This window comes from Capra hircus, chromosome 2, assembly GCF_001704415.2.
Source record: "Capra hircus breed San Clemente chromosome 2, ASM170441v1, whole genome shotgun sequence".
Classification (NCBI taxonomy): domain Eukaryota; kingdom Metazoa; phylum Chordata; class Mammalia; order Artiodactyla; family Bovidae; genus Capra; species Capra hircus.
The window spans coordinates 110,827,233-110,846,891 of NC_030809.1; the positions used below are offsets into that span (position 1 = coordinate 110,827,233).

At 40.5% G+C, this 19,659-nt stretch overlaps 1 pseudogene; it reads right to left on the minus strand.

Moving 5' to 3' along the window:
• Nucleotides 1,356-6,162, minus strand: LOC102189527 (annotated as a pseudogene).

The window sequence follows — 19,659 nt, forward strand, 5'->3', positions numbered from 1 at the left end:
AAGAAAGTATAGTGGGCAAGTTGGGAGGGACCAACCTAGCAGTAGGGGCATTTGAAAAAAAGTTAACAAAAAAGTTTAGTATTACCATTTTTTGATGATAGACACCAAGATTTACTTACATTCCATGGGGAGAAAAATATCCCACCGTAAATAATGAATCGAACTGGCAAGGCTACTGGGCTTTCCATCTGGACTGTATCAGGACCTTGCTGCACACATTTCTGGGCACAGCAACTCAACATCAAAAGCAACACAGTTGCAGAGATAAACGTGGGTCATTTTTTAAAGTCCTACATGGAGATAATCAACAGTATAAAGCACTCAAGGAAAGTCAGTCTGCAGTTATACATGTGCTACATGGAGACCGTATCCTGTAGTGTAGTGAGAGCTATGTCTAGAGTCATATGTATATACACACAATTTGTTTAATAATCTTTAAAGATCAAAGTTCGTTTAATTCCTGTTGCATTACCAAAAATAAAAATAGAAAAGGAACCAAATGATCATTTTAAGTTTAAAATTCCAAAACTGCCCAATTTGTAAAACTGTGGGAGACAACATTAAAGTTGGGCTGTTTCAGCTAAACCAGAAGGCACACAGTTTGCATCACTGAAATGGTCCTGGGTTAGTCCAGGGAAATAAAAATGTGTAACCACAAACACATGGGTATGACCTTTGCTAATTAGATTACTGATTAAGTCAGTCTCAGACAAATTTCTAAACTGTGCTATATAACTAGATACAATTGAGAAACTCAAATGAAAATTTACATAGCATCATTTCAATCAAAAGAAAATAATGAAACTAAGAATACGTATCTCTTTTGGAAGAGAGCAGTGGTGGCTGTGGGTACCATGGGAGGTGTGCACCAGAGCACGCCAAGAAGGTCCTCTGGGTGAGGAGGAAGCATTTGATTTCTCTGGTGCTTTCAGCTCTGGGGCCACACTAAGGCCTTTCTCCAACCTGAGTGTCCAGGATTGGTCCTGAGGCGTTTGTGTGAGCCAGTTTGAGAAGGGGCCCTGCTTTCTGTTTCTTCTTTCACACAGCAAGGAAAAAAATTGTAAAAACACCCAAAACAAACAAAGAAAAACCCCACCAAAACCAAGCACTAGGGTGACCAGGGGCATGGACCTGCTGGTTTCCCAGTGGATCCAGGGGTGCTTGGCAAACCCACCTGGCCCCCGGCAGCTGCTGCAGCATGGACTGAAACCACAGCGCATGTGAGCGGCTATGCCGGCTCCTCCAGGTCCCACCTTCTTCACCATTGCTTTCTCTAGAAAGCAAATTTTCATGGCAGTTTCAATATTTTCAGTATATATTTCGAGAGTTTTCAACGGTCCATGGCCAAATAAGGTTCAGCACCTCCCACACACAGACACTGGCCCATATCCTGTTCTTGGTACCTCCGTATTTTGTTGGTCCACCTGACAGCAACTTTAAGATGTTCAGTGCAGCCATAAAGTGGCAGAACTCCACATTCTTTCCAATACTGTGGCTGATCAGAGGTGGCTGAGAGGAACAATTGATAAGAGATACAAATTCATTCTTATTTTTGGGGAAGTCTTTATATTCGACCTGGAATCCCTGAGCTCTTGATGGACAGTCCAGCTGCTCAGAGGGTATCATGAGAGGTCCATGGCCTGAAGAGATGTTATTCTTTAAAACGGTCTCGGCTGTCAGCTAGGTGCTCCCATACAACAATTCACAGACTATCATGAGAGCTCCCGTGGGCCTGGGCAGGACTCGGAGCTACCCTGGTGAAACCTCTGGTGTGGTGCCCTTGACTGACTCCTACAGCCTGGGCAACCTGGGGCACCATGGGAAGAATTCCAGCCGGCAGCTGCTGATGACTGAGATAAGGCATCCTAAACTCCTTTATTCTAGTCCCATTTTCATCCCCTGAGGCAGGTTCAAAAAAGGTCACTGTTCTTCCATCCCCTGGTTTCTTTGGGGGTGTCCTCTGATTTGAGGGCTGGTTTGGTGGGCTGAGCCTGCAGGACTTTGAAACCTGGGATCTCCAGCATGTTCTTGTCTGCACTGCGTTTGGCCTCCTTCTTATTGGCTCCTGATCTTTCTGTGGCGCGTTTTCCCACCTTCACCTGCATCAGACTCCTGTGGCGTGGGAGGCCTCCTCAATGAGGAGCAGGTACTCTGGCTCCTCCTCGTTTTTTGCCTGCTGGGTCTGGGCCAGTCTGCTTATCGGGTCCATCCCCTGGCCGTACTCCGGATGCTTTGTAGCCTGACTATGGGTTTTGTTTTCTTTTCGGTTCCCGGCTTCACTTGCTCAACTGTAGGCAGTGGCTGTAATTTCTTCAGCTCCTCAAGAACAGCTCTAGTAGTGTTTTTCTTTGAAATCCTCTTGCTCTTCCCTTCGCTTTCCCCCACCCCAACTGACACCCCAACTGACACCCTGGTCACAGAGCTACTCATGTGGGGTGGGCCACTCTCCCGGGCAACCTGCTTTAGAGGGAAAGATTCAAAATTCACAGGCAAGTTCTGTTTAAGTGCAGTCTCAAACATTTATTTCAGGTTTATTGAGATTCTCTTCCTCTGATTCTCTTCCATTCACCTCCAGCCTCTTGGGGTGTGGGGTGGGGTTCATTCTGCAGGATCCTGAAAACTTTTGCAACAGTATCATGTTTTGTAGCCTGTCTCATCTTTCCCATTAAATTGTTGTCCTCCCACAGAAAGTTCAAGTTTGATATAGTACTGGAAATGGGTAAAAGTACCTGAGGGGATAAGCTCTTCCTCTCATGTTGTAACTATAGGTGGACTGCATCCAAGAGTAAGGGTTGACAGGCTTATCCATTGGCTTGTCCCTCAAGTTTCATGCACAGCACATTTAGCTCAACAGTACGGGTTATGCTTTCTTACAGTGAACTGGATCTTTCTCTTAAATCTTATACTTAGGCTGAATCTTGTTGAAACCGGCTAACTCATTCACAAGACACATTGGTGCTTTCTCTTTGGGGTGTGCCAGGTCACTGGCACTGTCTCTTGCCAGTGGAACTGTCTGTTGTCCCAAGCTTGTCCCCTGGCTGGTGGTCCCGGGTGGCAGAGTGATGGTGAGGAGAGGAAAGAGGGAGAAGGAAGGGACAGTGGATGGGAAGCAGAGTGTCCTCAGAGGAGACCAGCGCCACCAGGCCTGGGATCAGAGGAAGGTGCAGTCAAGCCAGATGTGGCCACTGCTGACACAACACCGAAGCTATGAAAGTCTTAAAATCAGTTTCAATTTCTGTATTTATGCTTGGTCTGTTCATATTTTCTGTTTCTTCCTGGTCAGTCTTAGAAGATTGTATCATTCTGAGAATTTGTCCATTCCTTCTAGGTTGTGCATTTTATTGGCATATAGTTGCTTGTAGTAGTCTCTTATGATCCTTTGTATTTCTGTTGTGTCAGTTGTAACTTCCCCTTTTTCATTCCTAATACTACTGATTTGAGCCCTCTCCCCTTTTTTTTTTTCTTGACTCTGGCTAAAGGTTTATCGATTTTATTTTTTCTAGGAGCCAGCATTTAGGTTCATTGATCTTTTCTGTTGTTTTCTTCATCTCAGTTTGATTCATTTCTGCTCTGATCATCACGATGTCTTTCCTCCCACTAACTTCAGGGTTTGTTTGTTGTTCTCTCTCTAGGTTGCTTTAGGTGTAAGCTTAGGTTGGTTGGTTGAGGTTTTTCTTGTGTCCTGCAGTAAGGTTGCGGGCAGCAGCCTGGCCGTGCTGCCTCCTCCAAGGCCACTCTGCCTCCCCCCTCCTGCCACCCTTTCCTCCTCTGTCCTGCCCCCTCCTTATTGTTTCAGTCACCCATGACCACTGGCTGGGAGATGAGTTCGGGCAGCAGCCATGTCCTTCTAACATGGCACACCCCAAAGAGAAAGCCTCAATGTCTTGTGAATGAATTACCCCATTTCAGCAAAATTCAACCTGAGCATGAGCTTATAGCAATAGAAGTTTATGGCACTCTATAAACTTCCATCTTAGGACTGCTTTTGCTGTATGCCATAGATTTTAGATTGTTATATTTTCATTTGTCTTGAGGCATTTTTTAATTCCCTCTTTGATTTCTTCAGTGGTCTATTGATTGTTCAATACCATATTGTTTGGCCTTCATGTGTTTTTCTTTCTTTTTTTTCCTTGTAGTTGATGTCTACTCTATAGCATTGTGGTTGGAGAAGTTGCTTATTATGGTGTCAGTTTTCTTAAATTTACCCAGGTTTACTTTGTGGCCCAGCCTGTGATCTGCCCTGGAGAATGTTCCATGTGCACCTGAGAAGAATGTATATTCTGCCACTTTCAGATGGAATGTTTTGTAAATATCAGTTAAGTCCATGATGTTTTTTGTGTCATTTAAGGCCTGTACTTCCTTACTGGTTTCCGTCTGGATGATCTGTCCATTGATGTTAGTGGGGTGTTATAGTCTGCCATTATTATTACATTACTGTTGATTTCTCCTTCTATAGCTGTCAACATTTGCCTTATATATTGAAATGCTCCTATGTCGGGTGCAAATTCAATAAGAATTGTTGTATCTTCTTAGATTGATCCCTTGATCATTATGTATTGTCCTTTATCTCTTTAAAAGTCTTATTTTAAGCTCTATTTTGTCTGATATGAATATTCTTACTCCAGCTTTCCTTTGCTCTCCATTTGCATGGGTTATCTTTTTCCATCCCTTCACTTTCAGTCTATATGTGTCTCTAGATCTGAAGTGAGTCTCTTATAGACAACATATATATGGGTCTTGTTTTTGTATCCATTCAGTCAGTCTAGGTCTTTTGATTGGAAGATTTACTCCATTTACATTTAAGGTAATTATCAACATGTATGTCCTTCAGTTCAGTTCAGTCGCTCAGTCGTGTCCGACTCTTTGCAACCCCATGAATCGCAGCACGCCAGGCCTCCCTGTCCATCACCAACTCCAAACTCATGTCCATTGAGTCGGTGATGCCATTCAGCAATCTCATCCTCTGTCATCCCCTTTACCTCCTGCCCCCAATTCCTCCCACCATCAGTCTTTTCCAATGAGTCAACTCTTCGCATGAGGTGCCCAAAGTACTGGAGTTTCAGCTTTAGCATCATTCCCTCCAAAGAACACCCAGGGCTGATCTGCTTCAGAATGGACTGGTTGGATCTCCTTGCAGTCCAAGGGACTCTCAAGAGTCTTATCCAACACCACAATTCAAAAGCATCAGTTCTTTGGCACTCAGCTTTCTTCACAGTCCAACTCTCACATCCATACATGACCACAGGAAAAACCATAGCCTTGACTAGATGGACCTTTGTTGGAAAAGTAATGTCTCTGCTTTTCAATATGTTATCTAGGTTGGTCATAACTTTTCTTCCAAGGAGTAAGCGTCTTTTAATTTCATGGCTGCAGTCACCATCTGCAGTGATTTTGGAGCCCCAAAAAACAAAGTCTGACACTGTTTCCCCATCTATTTCCCATGAAGTGATGGGACCAGATGCCATGATCTTCGTTTTCTGAATGTTGAGCTTTAAGCCAACTTTTTCACTCTCCTCTTTCACTTTCATCAAGAGGCTTTTTAGTTCTTCACTTTCTGCCATAAGGGTGGTGTGTCCTTATTGTTTTCTTAATTGTTAGGATTTGTTTTTGTAGGTCTTTTCCCTTCCCTTCCTCTTTTGTTTTCTTCTCTTGTGATATCATGACGATGTTTAGTGTTGTGTTTGGATTGCTTTTTCTTTTGTGTATGTGTATCTATTACAGATATTTGGTTTACATGATGTTTTAATATAGCAGTCTATGTATATACAAGTTTGTTTTAAGTTGCTGGTCTCTTATTTCAAATGCATATCCAATATCCAGCATTTGTATTCTCCTCCCCTCACAGTTGCTGGTTTTGATATAGTATTTGTGTATGTGGATGACTTCCTAGCTTTACTCTGTGTGTTGTCTTTACTGGTGAGCTTTCCCGTTAGTAATTTTCTTTGTCTCTAGTTGTGTCCTTTTCCATCGGAGAAGTTCCTTTAGCATTTGCTGTAAAGCTGGTTTGGTGGTGCTACATTCTGTTTAACGTTTACTTTTGAGTATGACTTTTCATCTCTGTGTTGCATTTGAATGAAGCCTTGCTGGGTAGCGTGTAGTTGGCTGGTTTCTTTCTTTCATCCCTTTACCTTTATTATGCCACTGTCTTCTGGCCTGCAGCATTTCTGCTGAAAAAATGAGCTGATAAACTTACGGGAATTCCTTTGTGTGTTGTTTGTTTCTTTTCCTTTGTTGCCTTCAATATTTTATCTTTGTCTTTAGTTTTTGTTAATTTGATTGTCTTAGTGTGTTCTTCCCTGGGCTTATCCTGCATGGGACTCTGCACTTTCTGGACTTGAGTGTCCCCTTTCTCATGTTAGGGATGTTTTTGGCTATTATCTCTTCAGATAATTTCTCAGGCCCTTTCTCTCTCTCCTCCTTCTGGGACCCCTATAATGTGAATGTTGGTGCATTTAATGTTCCAGAGGTCTCTTAGGCTGTCCTCAGTTCTTTTCATTCATTCTTCTTTATTCTGTTCCCCAGCAGTGATTTCCATCAGTTTATCTTTCAGCTCACTTATTCATTCATCTGTCTCAATTATTGTGCTATCAATTCATTCTAGTGTATTTTTCAGGTCAGTTCTTGTATGGTTTAGCTCTGTTAAGGTTCTAGCTCTTCATTAAACATTTCTTGTTTCCTCTCAGTCTGTGCCACCATTCTTTTTCCAAAATCTTAGATTACCTTTACTGTCATTACTCTGAATTCTTTTTCAGATAGATTGCCTTGTCTCCACTTCATTTAGTTGCTGTTCTGGGATTTTATCTTGTTTCTTCATCTGACACATATTTCTCTGCTGTCTACTTTTGTCTGATTATCTGTATTTGTCATCTTCATTCCTCAGGCTGCAGGATTGTAATTCTTCTAGGTTCTGGTGTCTCTTCCATAGTGTGAGATTGGTCTTGTGCAGACTTCCAGGTGGGAGGGGCTGGTGCCTGCCCACTGGTGGGTGAAGCTGAATCTTAACCCTCTGGTAGGCAGGGCCATGTCATAGGGTGTCTTTATAGGTGGTTTTTGGTTCAGGGCAACTTCAGGCTGTGAAGAGATACATCACATCCAAGGTAAGAGAAACCAAAGTGAGATGGTAGGTATTGCGAGAGGGCATCAGAGGGCAGACACACTGAAACCATAATCACAGAAAACTAGCCAATCTGATCAAACGGACCACAGCCTTGTCTGACTCAATGAAACTAAGCCATGCTGTGTGGGGCCACCCAAGATGGACGGGTCATGGTGGAGAGGTGTGACATAATGTGGTCCACTGGAGAAGGGAATGGCAAACCACTTCAGTATTCTTGCCTTGAGAGCCCCATGAACAGTATGAAAAGGCAAAATGATAGGATACTGAAAGAGGAACTCCCCTGGTCGGTAGGTACCCAATATGCTACATGAGATCAGTGGAGAAATAACTCCAGAAAGAATGAAGGGATGGAGCCAAAGCAAAAACAATACCCAGTTGTGGATGTGACTGGTGATAGAAGCAAGGTCCAATGCTGTAAAGAGCAATATTACATAGGAACCTAGAATGTTAGGTCCATGAATCAGGGCAAATTGCAAGTGGTCAAACAGGAGATAACAAGAGTGAACATCGACATTATAGGAATCAGCGAACTAAAATAGCCTGGAATGGGTGAATTTAACTCAGATGACCATTATATCTACTACTGTGGGCAGGAATCCCTTAGAAGAAATGGAGTAGCCATCATGGTCAAAAAATGAGTCTGAAATGCAGTACTTGGATGCAGTCTCACAAATGACGGAATGACCTCTGTTCATTTCCAAGGCAAACCTTCAATATCACAGTGATCCAAGCCTATGCCCCAACCAGTAATGCTAAAGAAGCTGAAGTTGAACAGTTCTATGAAGACTTACAAGACCTTTTAGAAATAACACCGAAAAAAGATATCCTTTTCAAAAGCCCAGGTCAAGATGGCTTCACAGCTGAATTCTACCAAAAATTTAGAGAAGAGCTAACACCTATCCTACTCAAACTCTTCCAGAAAACTGCAGAGGAAGGTAAACTTCCAAACTCATTCTATGAGGCCACCATCACCCTAATCCCAAAACCTGACAAAGATGCCACAAAAAAAGAAAACTACAGCCAATATCACTGATGAACATAGATGCAAAAATGGGCTTTTGTTTGCTGGAAGATTTTTGGTTACAGTTTCAATTTCCATGCTTGTGATGGGTCTGTTAAGATTTTCTATTTCTTCCTGGTTCAGTTTTGGAAAGTTGTACTTTTTTAAGAATTTGTCCATTTTTTCCACGTTGTCCATTTTATTGGCATATAATTGCTGATAGTCTCTTATCCTTTGTATTTCTGTGTTGTCTGTTGTGATCTCTCCATTTTCATTTCTAATTTTATTGATTTGATTTTTCTCCCTTTGTTTCTTGATGAGTCTGGCTAATGGTTTGTCAATTTTATTCTTTCAAAGAACCAGCTTTGGGCTTTGTTGATTTTTGCTATGGTTTCTTTTGTTTCTTTTGCATTTATTTCTGCCCTAATTTTTAAGATTTCTTTCCTTCTACTAACCCTGGGGTTCTCCATTTCTTCCTTTTTAGTTGCTTTAGGTGTAGAGTTAGGTTATTTATTTGACTTTTTTCTTGCTTCTTGAGGTATGCCTGTATTGCTATGAACTTTCCCCTTAGCACTGCTTTTATAGTGTCCCACAGGTTTTGGGTTATTGTGTTTTCATTTTCATTTGTTTCTATGCATATTTTGATTTCTTCGATTTCTTCTGTGATTTGTTGGTTATTCAGCAATGCGTTGTTCAGCCTTCATATGTTGGCATTTTTAATAGTTTTTCTTCTGTAATTGAGATCTAATCTTAATGCATTATGGTCAGAAAAGATGCTTGGAATGATTTCAAGTTTTTTGAATTTATCAAGCCTAGATTTATGGCTCAGGATGTGATCTATCCTGGAGAAGGTTCCATGAGCACTTGAGAAAAAGGTGAAGTTCATTGTTTTGGGGTGAAATGTCCTTATCTCCAACAAAGGAGACAGGAATATACAATGAATTAAAGAATCTGTTTAACAAATGGTGCTGGGAAAACTGGTCAACTACTTGTAAAAGAATGAAACTAGAACATTTTCTAACACTGTACACAAAAATAAACTCAAAATGGATTAAAGATCTAAACGTAAGACCAGAAACTATAAAACTCCTAGAGGAGAACATAGGCAAAACACTCTCCGATATAAATCACAGCAGGATCCTCTATGATCCACCTCCCAGAATACTGGAAATAAAAGCAAAAATAAACAAATGGGATCTAATTAAAATGAAAAGCTTCTGCAACCAAAGGAAACTATAAGCAAGGTGAAAAGACAGCCTTTGGAATGGGAGAAAATAATAGCAAATGAAGCAACTGACAACTAATCTCAAAAATATACAAGCAACTCCTGCAGCTCAATTCCAGAAAAATAAATGACCCAATCCAAAAATGGGTCAAAGAACTAAATAGACATTTCTCCAAAGACATACAGATGGCTAACACACACATGAAAAGATGCTCAACATCACTAATTATCAGAGAAATGCAAATGAAGACCACAATAAGGTACCATTTCACACCAGTCAGAATGGCCGTGATCCAAAAGTCTACAAGCAATAAATGCTGGAGAGGGTGTGGAGAAAAGGGAACCCTCTTACACTGTTGGGAATGCAAACTAGTACAGCCACTTTGAAGAACAGTGTGGAGATTCCTTAAAAAACTGGAAATTGAACTGCCTTATGACCCAGCAATACGACTGCTGGGCATACACACTGAGGAAACCAGAATTGAAAGAGACATGTATATAGCCCAGTGTTCATCGCAGCACTGTTTATAATAGCCAGGACAATGGAAGCAACCTAGATGTCCATCAGCAGACGAATGGATAAGAAAGCTGTGGTACATATACACAATGGAGTATTACTCAGCCATTAAAAAGAATACATTTGAATCAGTTCTAATGAGGTGGATGAAACTGGAGTTGATTATACAGAGTGAGCTAAGCCAGAAAGAAAAACACCAATACAGTATACTAACACATATATATGGAATTTAGAAAGATGGTAATGATAACCCTGTATGCGAGACAGTAGAAGAGACACAGATGTATAGAACAGACTTTTGGACTCTGTGGAAGAGGGAGAGGGTGGGATGATTTGGGAGAATGGCATTGAAACATGTATACTATCATGTAAGAAACAAATCTCCAGTCTGGGTTCGATGCAGGATACAGGGTGCTTGGGGCTGGTGCACGGGGATGACCCAAGGAGATGGTGTGGGGAGGATGGTGGGGGTGAGTTCAGGATTGGGGGCTCATGTGCACCCATGGTGGATTTATGTTGATGTGTGGTAGAGCCAATACAGTATTGTAAAGTAAAATTTTAAAAAAAATTAAAAATTAAAGTTAAAAAATTTATAAAGTCAAAAAAAAAAAAAAAAGGCAAGGGAGAAAAGGAAAGATACACCCATTTGAATGCTGAGTTCCACATAACAGCAAGGAGAGATAAGAAAGCCTTCCTCAGTGATCAATGCAAAGAAATCGAGAAAAACAACAGAATGGGAAAGACTAGAGATCTCTTTAAGAAAGTTAAAGATACCAAGGGAACATTTCATGCAAAGATGGGCACAACAAAGGACAGAAATGGTATGGACCTAACAGAAGCAGAAGAGATTAAGAAGAGGTGGCAAGAATACACAGAATAGTACAAAAAAAGATCTTCACGACCCAGATAATCACGATGGTGTGATCACTCGCCTAGAGCCAGACATCCTGGAATGTGAAGTCAAGTGGGCCTTAGAAAGCATCACTATGAACAAAGCTAGTGGACGTGATGGAATTCCAGTTGAGCTATTTCAAATCCTGAAGGATGATGCTGTGAAAGTGCTGCACTCAATATGCTAGAAAATTTGGAAAACTCAGCAGTGGCCAAAGGACTGGAAAAGGTCAGTTTGCATTCCAATCCCAAAGAATGCTCAAACTACCACACAATTGCACTCATCTCACACACTAGTAAATGCTCAAAATTCTCCAAGCCAGGCTTCAGCAAACGTGAACCGTGAACTTCCAGATGTTCAAGCTGGATTTAGAAAAGGCAGAGGAACCAGAGATTAAGTTGCCAATATCTGTTGGATCATCGGAAAAGCAAGAGAGTTCCAGAAAAACATCTATTTCTGCTTTATTGACTATGCCAAATCCTTTGACTGTGTGGATCACAATAAACTGGAAAATTCTGAAAGAGATGGGAATACTAGACCACTTGACCTGCCTCTTGAGAAATCTGTATGCAGGTCAGGAAGCAACAGAACTGGACACAGAACAACAGACTGGTTCCAAATAGGAAAAGGAGTACGTCAAGGCTGTATATTGTCACTCTGCTTATTTAACTTATATGCAGAGTACATCATGAGAAACGCTGGGCTGGAAGAAGCACAAGCTGGAATCAAGATTGCTGGGAGAAATATCAATAACCTTAGATAAGCAGATGACACCACCCTTATGGCAGAAAGTGAAGAGGAACTAAAAGACCTCTTGATGAAAGTGAAAGAGGAGAGTGAAAAAGTTGGCTTAAAGCTCAACATTCAGAAAACAAAGATCATGGCATCCGGTCCCATCACTTCATTGGAAATAGATGGGGAAACAGTGGCAACAGTGTCAGACTTTATTTTCTGGGCTTCAAAATCACTGCAGATAGTGACTGCAGCCATGAAATTAAAAGACACTCACTCCTTGGAAGGAAAATTATGACCAACCTAGACAGCATATTCAAACACAGAGACATTACTTTGCCAACAAAGGTCCGTCTAGTCAAGGCTATGGTTTTTCCAGTAGTCATGTATGGATGTGAGAGTTGGACTGTGAAGAAAGCTGAGCACAGAATTGATGCTTTTGAACTGTGGTGTTAAGACTCTTAAGAGTCCCTTGGACTGCAAGGAGATCCAACCAGTCCATCCTAAACGAGACCAGTCCTGGGTGTTCATTGAAAGGACTGATGCTGAGGCTGAAACTCCAGTACTTTGGCCACCTCATGCGAAGAGTTGACTCATTGGAAAAAACCCTGATACTGGGAGGGATTGAGGGCAGGAGGAGAAAGGGACGGCAGAGGATGAGATGGCTGGATGTCATCACTGACTCGATGGATGTGAGTCTGAGTGAACTCCGGGAGTTGGTGATGGACAGGGAGGCCTGGTGTACTGCAGCTCATGGGGTCGCAAAGAATCGGACATGACTAAGCAACTGAACTGGACTGAACTTCAGGCAGCCTGTCTGCTGGTGGGTGTTTCTATTCTGTGTTGTTTCTATTGTGTTTCAGCCTGTGTTCAGCTGAAATAGCCTGTGGTCTGTATTTCAGCCTGAGTTCCTATTCTGTTGGTTGTTTGTCCTCAGGTGTGTCCCAGCACTGGTGCCTGCAGGCTGTTGGGTGGGGCTAGGTCTTGGTTCTGAGAGCTTATGCTGATGGATATTCCCTGAGGCAACCACCAGTCTCTGCCTCCACAGTGATCCACAGCTAACCCTCACCTGCCCAGAAGACCCGCAGGTAAGTGGCTCCATCTCCTATCAAGTGACTCCTTTGCCCTGAGACCTAGTGCTCATGAAAACTTGTGTGCACCTCCAAGAGTGGAGTCTCTGTTGCCTCTAGTCTTGTGGAGCTCCTGTACTCAAGCCTACTGGCCTTCAAAGCGAAATGCTTTGGGGGCTTCTCCTCCTCCTGATGTCAGACTGCCAGGCTGGGGAGCCTGATGTGGGAGTCAGAACTCTCATTCTTGTGGGAGATCCTCTGCAATATAATTATTTTCCAGTTTGTGGGTTGCCCACCTGGCAGATACATTATTTGGTTATATCAGAACAGTGCCCCTCCTTCCATCTTGTTGTGGCTTGTCTTTGTGTTGTAAAATAACTTCTTTTTTTTTTTGGTAGATTCAAGTCTATTTTTGTTGATGATTGTTCAGCAGTTAGTTGATTCTGGTGTTTTCTAAAAGGAGGTGAGCTCAAATCCTTCTACTCCACCGTCTTGTCTCCAGCTCCTGAATCACTGCACAAACATTCTGGAAATCAACAATGCTAATCTCCCAAGCCCATCTAGAAGTACCTTCAATCATAAGATTTTTATTCATTTGGTTAATACTGTGTAGTATATTGCATGCAGATGATTTATTCCTTGCATTCCTGAAGTAAATCCCAGTTAGTCAAGGTGTATGATTATGTAATGAGTTGTTGAATTAGGTTGGCTAATATTTTGTCGAGGATTTTCATATTTTATGTACATTAGGGATGTTTGCTTGTAATTATTGTTTGTGTCATCATCTGGTTTTGCCGTCCAGGTAAGGTTAGCCTTGTAAAATGAATTTGAAAATATTCTCTCCTGTTTTTTTGGAAAGAGTTTGAGAAAGATTGGTAGCATTTAAATATTCAGTGGAATTCACCAGTGAAGTCATCTGTTCCCTTTGTTAGGTTTTTGATATGATTCATTCTTCTTACTAGTAATTGGTGTGTTCAGATTTTCTATTCATTGATTCAATCTTGGCCAGTTTTGTTACTAGGAATTTATCCTTTTCTCTAGGTTGTCAAATTTTTTAGTGTATCATTGTTCATAGCAGTCTCTTATGATCCTTTGTGTTTCTGTGGGATCAGTTTTAACACCTGTTTTTTTCACTTCTGATTTTGAGTCCTCTTTTTTGTTGGTTAGTCTAGCCAAAAGTTTGTCAATTTTATCATTTTAAAGAACCAGCTCTTAAATTTCATGTTTTTCCAAGTCTGTTTTATTTCCAAAGATTTCATAATTTCCTATCTTATGCTAACTTTGGTTTGTTTTGTTCTTCTTCTTGAAGGTGTAAAGTTGTGATTTGAAATTTTGAGGTCCTTGCGGTGTGAAGTTATAAGATTTGAAATTTTTCTTGTTTATTGAGGTATAGGCATTTATCACCATGAGCCCCTCTTAGAACAGCTTTTGATACATCTCTAAGTTTTGCTGTGTTGCATTTTTATTTGCTCAAGCTATTTTTAAAACTTATTTTGACTCATTTTTGTTTTTCAGTAGTATCTTATTTAATCTTCACATATTTGTGGATTTTTCAGTTTTCTTCTTATAATTGATTTCTAGTTTAAAGCCATTGTGGTTGGAAAAGATGCTTGTTACAATTTCAGTCTTATATTTATTCAGTTCAGTTCAGTCACTCAGTCGTGTCCAACTCTTTGCAACCCCATGAATTGCAGCATTCCAGGCCTCCCTGTCCATCACCAACTCCCAGAGTTTACTCAAACTCAGTCCATCAAGTCCGTGATGCCATCCAGCCATCTCATCCTCTGTCGTCCCCTTTTCCTCCTGCCCCCAATCCCTCCCAGCACCAGGGTCTTTTCCAGTGAGTCAACTCTTCACATGAGGTGGCCAAAGTATTGGAGTTTCAGCTTTAGCATCATTCCTTCCAAAGAACACCCAGGGCTGATCTCCTTTAGAATGGACTGGTTGGATCTCTTTGTAGTCCAAGGGACTCTCGAGAGTCTTCTTAACACCACAGTTCAAAAGCATCAGTTCTTCAGTGCTCAGCTTTCTTCACAGTCCAACTCTCACATCCATACATGACCACTGGAAAAACAGCCTTGACTAGACGGACCTTTGTTGGCAAAGTAATGTCTCTGCTTTTGAATATGCTATCTAGGTTGGTCATAACTTTTCTTCCAAGGAGTAAGCGTCTTTTAATTTCATGGCTGCAATCACCATCTGCAATTATTTTGGAGCCCCTAAAAATAAAGTCTGACACTGTTTCCACTGTTTCCCCATCTATTTCCCATGAAGTGATGGGACCAGATGCCATGATCTTCATTTTCTGAATGTTGACCTTTAAGCCAACTTTTTCACTCTCCTCTTCCTTTCATCAAGAGGCTTTTTAGCTCCTCTTCACTTTCTGCCATTAAGGGTGGTGTCATCTGCATATCTGAGGTTATTGATATTTCTCCCGGCAATCTTGATTCCAGCTTGTGCTTCTTCCAGCCCAGCGTTTCTCATGATGTACTCTGCATATAAGTTAAATAAGCAGGGTGACAATATTCAGCCTTGACGTACTCCTTTTCCTCTTTGGAACCAGTCTGTTGTTCCATGTCCAGTTCTTGTTTTGTGGCCTAATATGATCTATCCTGGAGAATGTTGGATGTACACCTTGAAGAATGTGTATTTTGTTGCTTTTGGATGGAATGTTCTGTATACAGTTGACCCTTGAACAACATGGGTTTGACTTGTATGGGGGCACTTATCCGTAGATTTTTTTTTTTCCTACAGATACAAGAAATTATATCTGTAGAGCATTGTGCACAAGATGTACTGAAGTGGGTAGCCTGTCTTTACATAGAGATAAGGTGAGTGATATTTAATGTGAAACCAATGTGCTAGTTTTCTCACTGCTTTATAACTTTGCATTCGAAGAATTATATTACTATAGTCTACCTCTCTTGCAGAGTAGGAAATAGCAACCCATTCCAGTATTCTTCCCTAGAGATTCCCGTGGACAGAGAAGCCTGGTGGGATTCCCACAGAGTTGGACAAAGCTGAAGTGCCTTAGCATGCATGCTTGCATTGGAGGAGGAAATGCCAACCCACTCCAGGGTTCTTGCCTGGAGAATCCCAGGGATGGGGGAGCCTGGTGGGCTGCCATCTGTGAGGTTGTACAGAGTCGGACATGACTGAAGCGACTTAGCAGCAGCAGCAGCGGCTACCTCTCTTGTAATTGGAGAAACTGCATAACAGCCTATCATCGTAGGTAAATTTTTAATGTGTAACAGTGTTTCCAATACTATGTTATGAATATGACTACTAGTTTGTGCCATAGAATTTTCACAATGATTCATTCATAGTGTATAGGCTGGTTAAGTCTTTCTGTGGACTATAGACTACCATAAAGCAATATTACTGCTTCATTACTGATACATGAATTATTATACCTGGAAGTAAATGTTTTCTTCCTTGTTGATATCTACTGTTGATAATACATGTAATATCTACAGTTATACAAAACACAAAAGATAATATTGATCTAGGTACTGACAGATGATTTGTCTTCTAAACTTATGGTGTTGACAAATACAGTAGTAAACGTATATATTTTCTCATTTTCTTAACATTTCTATAGCTTTATTTTAGGAATACAGTATGTAACATACAAAATGTCTTGATCGATTGTTTATCAGCAAGGTTTTTTTGTTAATACAAGGCTATTAGTAGTTTTGGAGGTGTCAGAAGTTTTTGTGACTTTGACTACATGGGGGGGCTGCTGCCCTGGCCAGTGTTTCTCAGGTCTGTTAAGTTAATCTAGTCTAACATGTTATTTAAGGCTGTTTCCTTATTTTCTGTCTAGATGATTTACCTATTCATGAAGGTGGATATTAAAATTCCCTACTGTTATTGTTTCTCACTTTAAGTCTGTTAATATTTGCTTTATATACTTAGGTGCTTCTACGTTGGGTATATAAATATTTACAAACATTGTATCTTATTGGGTTGATCCTTTTATTATTACATAGTAACACCCTTGTCTCTGCCACAGCCTTTGTCTTAAAAATCTGTTTTGTCTGATATAAGTATAGCTACTCCAGCTTGTTTCCATTTGCATGAGTATCTATTTTCATCCCTTTACTTTGAGATGTGTGTCCTTACATCTGAAGTCTCTTGTAAGCAGCATATATTTAGCCACTCTGCATCTTTTGATTGGTGAGCTTAGTCCATTTTCATTAAAAGTAATTGATAGGTATGTAATTATTGCTTTTTTTTCTATTTGGTAGTTGTGATTTTTATATAGTGTTATGCTTAGATTCCTTTATCTTTTGTATATCTATTGTAGATTTTTGCTTTGTGGTTACCATTAGGAATAAAGGTTTTGTTTCTTTTTTAACTAATAACTGCATATGAATAGTACTCTTGCCTGGCAAATCCCATGGATGGAGGAGCCTGGTAGGCTGCAGTCCATGGAGTTGCTAGGAGTCGGACACAACTGAGCGATTTCACTTTCACTTTTATGCACTGGAGAAGGAAATGGCAACCCACTCCACTGTTTTTGCCTGGAGAATTCTAGGGACGGGGGAGCCTGGTGGGTGCCGTCTATGGGGTTGCACAGAGTCGGAGACAACTGAAGTGACCTAGCAGCAGCAGCATATGAATAATATTCTGTATCTTTGGGAAAAGAAGCCCACAGGGATGAAATTCTAAAATATTCCTACTGAAGTTTAAATTGTCAAAAAGTAACAGTAAAAAAATTTTTAACATCAGTCCAGCAACCACCAATGATTTTATTTAATATTCAGGGTGGCTTGAACAGAAGAGTCTTGAGATCCAAATAGCGTTTTCTAAAGTGACGAAAACAAGAGTTCTGAAAACAAATCAATTAGGCCTCCAACCCACAACACTCATGCACCTAGGATGTGCAAGTCATTGGATGTGCAAACTTCCAAAATAGCTGCATGTGCTGAAATGAAGGGAATCATTTATGGAGCCCATCTTGTCACTGCTGACACTCAGGCCTCATACTAAGCAGTTATGCACAGATTTATGGGTTTAAATACAGAACAGCTCCATATTGATAAATGGCTGCCGCTTACTGAACTCCTCGTCCCAAGTGTTCTTATCCCTTCCTCAGGGTGTCCTACAATTACTCTTGGTCCTCTCAGTCCTGCACTACGGCCAGCATTTGATCTGACTGGTCAAAACTCATGCCATGTTAGTTGGAGGAACTTCCTGCAAGGTGGTACTCTTCGTATACACACTTAGCAGATGTGGAAGGTAAGCCAAGAGAGGCTGTCAGGGACTTCTCTAAGGGCACTCAATTATTAAGGAACAAAGACAAATGTAAAGTCTTGTCAGACTTCAAAACCCGTGCTTTCTCTGCTTTTCACTCTTCTGAATACCTCCTTAAAAGGAGGTTATAAATTTTGTCATAAGCAGATCAAGGGTATAAAGAGAGAAAATAGGATCAATATGAATGATATATATGAGCCATACTCATTCTTTAGATCAGACAGTTTTAGAATCTTAAGTCTGTCATATCCTAGAAATAAATCATTATCTCTCATATATAAAGTATTTAAACCAAATATACCATATATTAAGAACAGGACAGTGCTGGTCATGCACACTACTCTTTAGCTTAGGTATCTGGCTATGGGAACAGCCTAAGTTTTCAGATGAAAATGGATCACATAAAGAAAAATTTACATTACAAGCGGGCTTTTAAAGAAATTAAGAGTCACTTGAAGTCAGGATTACTCACTTGTGATCATGGCACTGGAGCAGCATTCATGGGTAATTTCATTAGATTTGTAAGACTTTCTCAAGTTTTTTACTTAATAATCAGTTTTTCCAGATTTCTTCTGAGACCAGCTGGTACCACTGCAGGGAGAGGAAGCAGAGTAGACCTTCTACCTTCATGAAAGTCAGCTGAGGATGAGAAAGGTGAACTGATCCCTGTAAGTTAACCTGATCAGTTATTAATAAATTTAAAATGCAATGAAAAACAAGTGTGAGAATAGGAAAAGGTTTGTGACCTACTCTCTGCCTTGCCTAGGACGAGTCTGGACAAAAAGCTCTCTCTCAAGTGACTCTCAGCCATCCGGGCACAGGTCAAGCAGCATTCCTGATCTAACAACTGAAGAATTCTTTATATTGCTCTTTCATGGTGACAGTTATATTTGCATCTGTTCATTTTTGTTATTTTGAACAATCATGATTTAACACATTGATGTGTTCTAACAAAGAACCAAGATGTTAACACAGTAAGAACCTTGCTTTAAAACTCCAGGAGCTGTGCTTTAGTTCTGATGTCATTTACTAGTTAATGTGGTCTTACCAAGTCATTTCTTTTCTCTAAATGTTTCTCCTCTGTAAAACTGGTATAACAGTACCTATTCTACCTCAGATGACTTGTACTATCAAGGAAAACCTCCTGGGATGTATGGTAGAATTTCCTCTGATGAAATACCCTAAATGGTTAGAGTGTGATCCTTTTGGTAACTACAGTCGAGACAAAGTTACTTTTTGTTGCTGGTGTTACTACACTCCACCACCTTCCCTCTTCAGGTAGTCTAATCATTTAAAACAAGTAAAAAATACTATAGAACTTGTTTCTTAAGGGGGAAATAGTATTTCTCAGGAAGCAAAGTGGACTACATATGTAGGATAAAAACAACAGAATAACCTTTGAGTCTTAAAGGAGAATGATAGCTTTATACACATGGTATTACAATGAGTTGGGTGTGGTTCTAAGTGCTTTATGTGCATGAACTCATTTATTCTTTGCAACCACTTTGTGTGTTGGGTACTGTTATACTCATTTTCAGACAAGGAATTTGAAACACAGTGGCAGTAAATGGCAGTCAACATTTAAACTCAAAGAACCTGGTTCTAAACTGGGTTCTTAACCAGTATTATTGCTATTGCCTTTTAAAAACTCATATGTATGTAGATAATATACATTTCTAGTATGTTAAATGAGTGAGAATTTCCAGGTGAAAATCTTGATCCTAATGAAAGATAACTCCTCTGAATTCTCCTCTGGCTCTATGCAGTTGTTTTGAAGTTAGTCTATGCACATTTACTCAAATCTTTCCCATTCAAAAATACAAGAATTCTCAACGAGAAGAATCTTC